The following is a 7330-nucleotide window of genomic DNA, read 5'->3' as shown; positions in this document are numbered from 1 at the left end:
AAAGTTGATGTGTTAGAAGCAGGAAAAATGGGCAGCGTAAGGATCTGAGCGGCTTTGACAAGGGCCAAATTATGATGGCTAGACAACTGGGTCAGAGCATCTCCAAAACTGCAGCTCTTGTGGGGTGTTCCCGGTCTGCAGTGGTCAGTACCTATCAAAAGTGGTCCAAGGAAGGAAAAGCGGTGAACCGGAGACAGGGTCATGGGCGGCCAAGGCTCACTGATGCACGCGGGGAGTGAAGGCTGGCCCTTGTGGTCCGATCCAACAGACGAGCTACTGTAGCTCAAATTTGCTGAAAAAGTGATTGCTGGTTCTGATAGAAAGGTGTCAGAACACACAATGCATCGCAGTTTGTTGCGTATGAGGCTGCGTAGCCGCAGACCAGTCAGGGTGCCCATGCTGACCCCTGTCCACTGCCGAAAGCGCCCACAATGGGCACGTGAGCATCAGAACTGGACCATGGAGCAATGGAGGAAGGTGGCCTGGTCTGATGAATCACGAGTTCAAGGTGTTGATTTGGCCTCCAAATTCCCCAGCTCTCAATCCAATCCAGCATCTGTGGGATGAGCTGGACAAACACGTCCGATCCATGGAGGCCCCACCTCGCAACTTACAGGACTTAAAGGATCTGCTGCTAACGTCTTGGTGCCAGATACCACAGCACACCTTCAGAGGTCTAGTGGAGTCCATGCCTCAACAGTTTATTTTGGGCTGTTTTGGTGGCAAAAGGGGGACCTACATAATATTAGGCAGGTGGTCATAATGATATGTATGTGTATGTGGTGGTGGTGGCCCTTTTGCCACCAAAACAGCCCAAAATAAACTGTTGAGGCATGGACTCCACTAGACCTCTGAAGGTGTGCTGTGGTATCTGGCACCAAGACGTTAGCAGCAGATCCTTTAAGTCCTGACAAAAATGACAAAAATCCCGGGACACTGTGCATCGTGTGTGAAGTGAAGGCCTGCAGCGGCTGGTTTTAAGGGCTGAGTCTCGTTTCACGGGCGCACAGCTCTGCGCTCTCTCTCCTGTCCATTTCAGAAGCGTCTACTGGCGCAAAGGAGTACTCGTCATTACAGCACGCATTAACGAGCCTGCATTCAAAAATCACCACTCCTTACATGTGCAAATATATATTATACACGATATAAAACCTGCCAATATATTAATAATACCCAATATAATAACGCCATATATTTGTATTCCCCCTTCTGCTAGGTGACAGAGGATATCCATTTAAACACTGGCTCATGACTCCAATCCGTGAGCCTCACAATGATGCTGAGATCAAGTACCATCAAGTCTATTCATATACAGGAAATGTTGTTGAAAGAACATGTGTTGTTTTAAAGAATCCTTTTAGATGTCTGCATGGAGCTTTAAAATACACACCTGACAAATGTGCCAAAATCATAATCACCTGTGCCATATTACACAATTTGGCCATGAAGGAATATTCCCAATGAAGACCTGGATCTGCCTATTGAGCACAATTGCGAGGAGAATGTGGGAAATGAGCATCCCATAGTAAATGACTTGGAAACAGCAAGGGAGCCCCGTTCAGAATGAAGACAAGCTTTTTTGCACACACAAGAAACTCTTAAATCATGCAACAAACCAAATAAATGTAGTATTCTAGTTTTACTATGCAATACGAACACATATGTTCCCAGAAATATTCATACTCAACTATTCATGTTCAGTTGATTCATAGATAAAGTGTTAAACCTTGACAGTGGGCATTAAGGTACAGTAACTGTGTTTACATTAATATAGGCATTAAGGGTTTGCAAACTATTGCTGAAATTAGTCGCTTTGGTCTAGAAAACCATATTGAGACAGTGATATATAGTTATTACCTCCAACAAAACAAAACTTATATAAATAATAATTTGTTGGGTGGCGTGGTGTTGCGACTTCACTCCCATGCACTGCAAACCTGAGCGCACGCCTCATTTAAATAGGGCGGTTCATTGCAAATTAGCGTAATTAATGATGCGCACATGTGGTTCCGCCTGCCACAGGTACAGCTGCTACTGATTAAAAGTTGAATGTAAGGGTGGTGAGATTGCGCACTTTAAAAAAATACAGCAGATGGTTTATGGCTCAGATATTGACAGTTTTTATCAGAGTACACATTTATTTTGTTAGAAAGTGCGGGGTTGGGCACCCCTGGGGAGGAGGCATTGTCCACTACTCTTTCCTCAGTGGCCACCCTGGGGTGCCTTTCATAACCTGTCAACAGATAAGTGGGTTTCTGCTTGAATTTTGAACATTTAGTGACATTCTTGCGCAAGATCTGCTAAATCCTTTCCCAAGGAATGAAAGGTTTCTCGTTCATATTGACCTTCTGGCATTTTGAAGGTCACTGGAGCAAATTCACATCAATCACTACGAGATGCCCAGCATCTGTTGAGGCTCCAGACAATAAAGGGAAAAATGTAATTTTAAAGACTAAAAGGGTGTGTCGGCTTGACCAATGAAAAGCTACTGGAGTAGTGGCTTTTTATTATTTTTCTATGACCTTTGGACTGTAAATTGTTGAAATTGTATTCGAACCTAACAGCGAAGACTGGAGGTGCTTTCATTAAAGACAGACATTCTGCTGTCCTTCCATACATGTCTGCTGAGGGTATATGGAAATTCTGTTATTCACCATTTTAGGTAATTTCAAAGTAAAGAGAGGTAAAAATAAAAAATAAAACCCTTCAGTTTTCCACAGCAAACCTCAGAAGGCTCAAGGCCCCCTGCAGTAATATACATCTCCATCCATCAGGTCTTATCTAATCTACTGCAGGATGAGGCCTCCCCATAGGGCATCGGCAGCCATAACTCACCACACTGCCCAATTCAGAGCAGACAATCATCCTAAGCAGTATCTCTTTGGGATGTGGGAGGAAACCAGAGAAAACCCACAGGCACAATGAGAACTTGCAAACTGCATGCAGGCAGACAAAGGCCAGATCAAACCCAGGTCCTACTAGCTATGAGGCAGCAGCGATAATCCCTCTGCCACCGTGCCGGATATGAAAGAAAAATAAGTCAAAATGGCCCAGATGCATCTTAATATGTACATCTCTGGCAGGTCCATCACTCATTTGACTGACTGACTCTTCCATCCGAGGCAACTGACATCATTACACAATGGTTTACAGAGGATTATTCTCATGAAAAGGATACACTGTAAAAGAACTGGAAAGCACAACCCCATTTATTTATTTATTTGCACAAACTTCAGCAGATGCACAAAAAGGATGAGAAGTTCACCCGTGTCACTGGTGTTGATTCTGTACCTTACTTCTGTGGAGGTCTGCAAAGTGATGAATTCTTCAACACATAAAAGATGCAGTGTAAAGAATGCCTCTATAACAGACTGAATGAGGAAAAATGAGGCAATTTCCTATTCATTTAATCCAGTGCTTTCCATTAGGTCAAAACACCAAAGAGATCTGCAAAGTTATTGAATATGATATTAAAATGCCACCTTCAATGTGAACTGTCATGTATTATACACCATTATACAGATGTTATTTTCTATGTTGCAAAAATTTACAAAAAAGAGAGGGGTGGGGGTTGATTTAGATGTACAGAACATCCTATGCAACCTGCCCCTTATACATTTTGAAAAGAACATTGGGCAAGAGTGAAGCAAACAATATTTTAAATGATGTTCTCGAAAATGGTGTACTTTGAAAGCAGTAGGGAAAATAGCTTTGGACTCATTTGCCTACTGGAGACCTTCATTATAGCTGTAACTAATTAAGCAACATTAGTATTGCACAGCAGTTATTCATGTTATGACACCAAGCTGACAAATTCATTAGACTCCCACTTTTTTTTTTTTCCGCTAAATTAAATTTACTTCATCACTGATGCACACCCACACCCACTCTGTAATGTTCAGTGGGTATAGACTCTCTCTCTCTCTTAGAGACCACTGCCATGAAATTGCAGCCGACTATCAGACGGCTCATGTGCCCTGAAGTGTGCTGAAATCCATCATCTGGGGCTCCGTGCACCTAACGTCTTAAATGAGACTATGTGAAACCTCTGTCCGTGTGGTGAAGTATAAACTAGAGAGTGCGGCACTTCACAGACACAGAAATCCATTACTAATGCATTCACTGGATTCTGTGAAATGAATGCTTACGGTCGAGTTCACCGTTCAGCAAGATGCAAAGAACTGACCGAAGAAACTATTACTTCGCAATCCAGTTTGAAACCTCTTCTGCACGATAAGAAAAACAGAGGACACAGTGCGGTTACCATTCAGTGCTGTTATTTATTGATGAGATCTGAATAAAATGATTGTGCAGTCATAGGAACAGGAGGTTAAATGGTTCCACCCCAGCTCTTCCGATGGTGAAGCGGTGTCTCGGTGTTATGAAGCTCTCTCGCCGCAATTGCGTATGCATCTCAGCAGGGTGCAAATTAAATAAAGAGAGACGGAGATGAAGAGTCATTTACTCTTCACTCGTATACAGGGGCCCCTGCTGAAATCTGACTGGCCCCCTGAGTGCCCCCCCAGCCAATCAAAAAAAATAGTTTCATAGTCAGTTTGCCCGTGTCCATATTCTGGACAATGTGGTGCATTTTGCCAAAGTTTATTTTATTTATGTTAATTTATTTTTCCATTTTTATGTGTATAGCGCACGGCAAGAACCCAGGCGGAGAGAGCACCCTGCTCCACTGTGCATGCGCAAAGACACAGCCACACTACAGATCAGTTTCAAGACAAGACAGCTCATGGTATGTTGATCATTTAAATACTCTTGCTGTGCTGAATTTTATTTCTGCTACGACACTGATAATTCGATGAATGGTTGATAGCTACACTAATTTAGGGTTACCATACACCAGTTTGTACCAGACTTTTTCGGTCCTTTAATCTCTGTCCGGTCGGATTTTTTAATGATCTACAACCCCAATTCCAAAAAAGTTGTGACTATGGAAAATGCAAAAAAACTAACAAAAAGAGTCATTTGAAAATTCAATTCACCCTGTACTATACTGAAAACACTAACACATTATTTGATGTTTGACTTTGCGAATTTAATTTATTTTTGAAAATATACACCCATTTCAAATCTGAGGACTGCAACACACTCCAAAAAAGTTGGGACAGTCGATTGTTTACCACTGTGTAACATCAACTTTTCTTTTAATATCACGTATTAAGTGTTTGGGCACTGAAGACACCAGTTGGTTAAGCTAAGCGGAATTTTCCCCCATTCATCCATTATGCATTTCTTCAGCTGTGCAACTGTACGGGGCCTTCGTTGCCTTATAATGCGCCACACATTGTCAATGGGAGACGGGTCAGGACTGCAGGCAGGCCATGCCAGCACCCGCACTCTCTGCTTATGCAACCATGCACTTGTAATCCGGGCAGAATGTGGTTTGGCGTTGTCCTGCTGGAAAATGCAGGGGCATCCCTGGAAAAGACGACATCTGGATGGCAGCATATGATGCTCCAAAATGTGTACATCTCTTTCTGCATTAATGGTGCCCTCACAGATGTGCAAGTTACCCATGCCATGGGCACCGACACACCCCTATACCATGACAGACGCTGGCTTTTGGACCTGACGCTGATAATGGCTTGGATGGTCCTTTACCTCTTTGGCCCAGAGAACACGACGGCTGTTTTATCGAAAAACTATTTGAAATGTTGACTTGTCGGAACACAAAACACAATTCCACAGTGCTACTGTCCATCTCAGATGAGACCGAGCCCAGAGAAGTCGGTGGCACTTCTGGACAGCGTTGATGTGGCTTCTGCTTTGCATAGTAAAGCCTTAACTTGCATCTGTGGATGCAGCGGCAAATGGTGTTGACTGACAAAGGTTTACCAAAGTATTCCCGAGCCCATGTCAGGATATCCATTACAGACTCATGACGGTTTTTAAGACACTGACGTCTGAGGGATTGGAGATCACGCGCATTCAGAAGTGGTTTTCAGCCTTGCCCTTTACACACTGAGATTTGACCAGATTCCTTGAATCTTTTAAATTATATTGTGCACTGTAGAAGGTGAAAAGCTCAAAATCCTACCGATTTGTCTTTGGGGAATGTTGTTCTCAAAGCGTTGGATTATTCACTGATGTTGGCAGATTGGCGAGCCTCGACCCATCCTTGCTCTTGAAGAACTAGGCCTTTTTTGGAGGGTCCTTACATACTATGATTACATGATTGCCTCACCTGTTTCACGTCACCTTATTTCAACTTGTCACATCGCTATTAGTCCTAAATTGCCCCAGTCCCCACTTTTTTTGGATCGTGTTGCATGCATCAATTTCAAAATAAACGTTTACCTTCAAAAAACTATGCAGTTGATTAGGTAAAACATCAAATACCTTGTCTTTATATGTTTTTTGTTTAAATACAAGTCAAAGTACATTTACAAATCACTCCTCTTTGTTTTATTTTGCATTTTCCATACTCTCCCAACTGTTTCGGAATTGGGGTTGTAATAATGCCCGGGATTTGCCCGCTCGTCATTTTCCAGCGCTGAGGTACAGTCCCGGGTGTTTAAGCCTTCCGCTCCAGCAGCGCTGCAGCTCGATCAGACACGAATGATGACGTGTGAGGTGATAGTGATCGCCTGTGTCAAGGCTTTTGGTTGTTAATAAATGACTGGCGTCTGTAAAGACTACATCATCCAAGGAAGGCTTTATTTCATTGGGGCGTTCTACAAAATATCTACAAAAGGAAATTCGGTTGAGACGAGAAGGAAGAGTGTGAGTGAGAGGACAGAGTTTGACAGGCAGAGAAAAGTAGATTATGAATAGAAAATCAAAGGGATGTTTTAGAGATTTTCTTTGAAGAAACAATGACAGCAGAGACAGGTGCGGGTCACAGCAGACTGAGCATAGTCTCACACCTCCTCACATCACTAGTATTTAGCGGTTACTGTTTCTAAAGAGTTATGTTTGTACTATATTACCTTGTTATAGTGTTAAAGTAATTGCACTGTTCTGCAAAGTTAATACTTTTTATATACATTAATATATTAATTTAAACAAACATGCCATTATTTTTAAGAAACAAATAATACTGATCGTCCATAGTATTTATGGTTTATTGATTGTTATAAATTGTTTTAGCTCACTTTTTTTTTTTTTTCTTGGTAAAGCATTTCAGCACCTTTTTGCCATTACAACCATGTATTGAACTGTGCTGTTTTTTTACTTGACCTATTTTTATATATTTGCACTGCAATGTTACATAAGGGTCCAGGGATTGAATGCTATACTCAATTTATTGTTCAGACATCAATACATTGTTTTGGTTTTGCATGTAAATATTTGTTTGAGGTCATAACACTTTGTT

This window comes from Amia ocellicauda, chromosome 4 (assembly GCF_036373705.1).
Source record: "Amia ocellicauda isolate fAmiCal2 chromosome 4, fAmiCal2.hap1, whole genome shotgun sequence".
NCBI lineage: Eukaryota > Metazoa > Chordata > Actinopteri > Amiiformes > Amiidae > Amia > Amia ocellicauda.
This window is presented reverse-complemented; position numbering follows the sequence as displayed.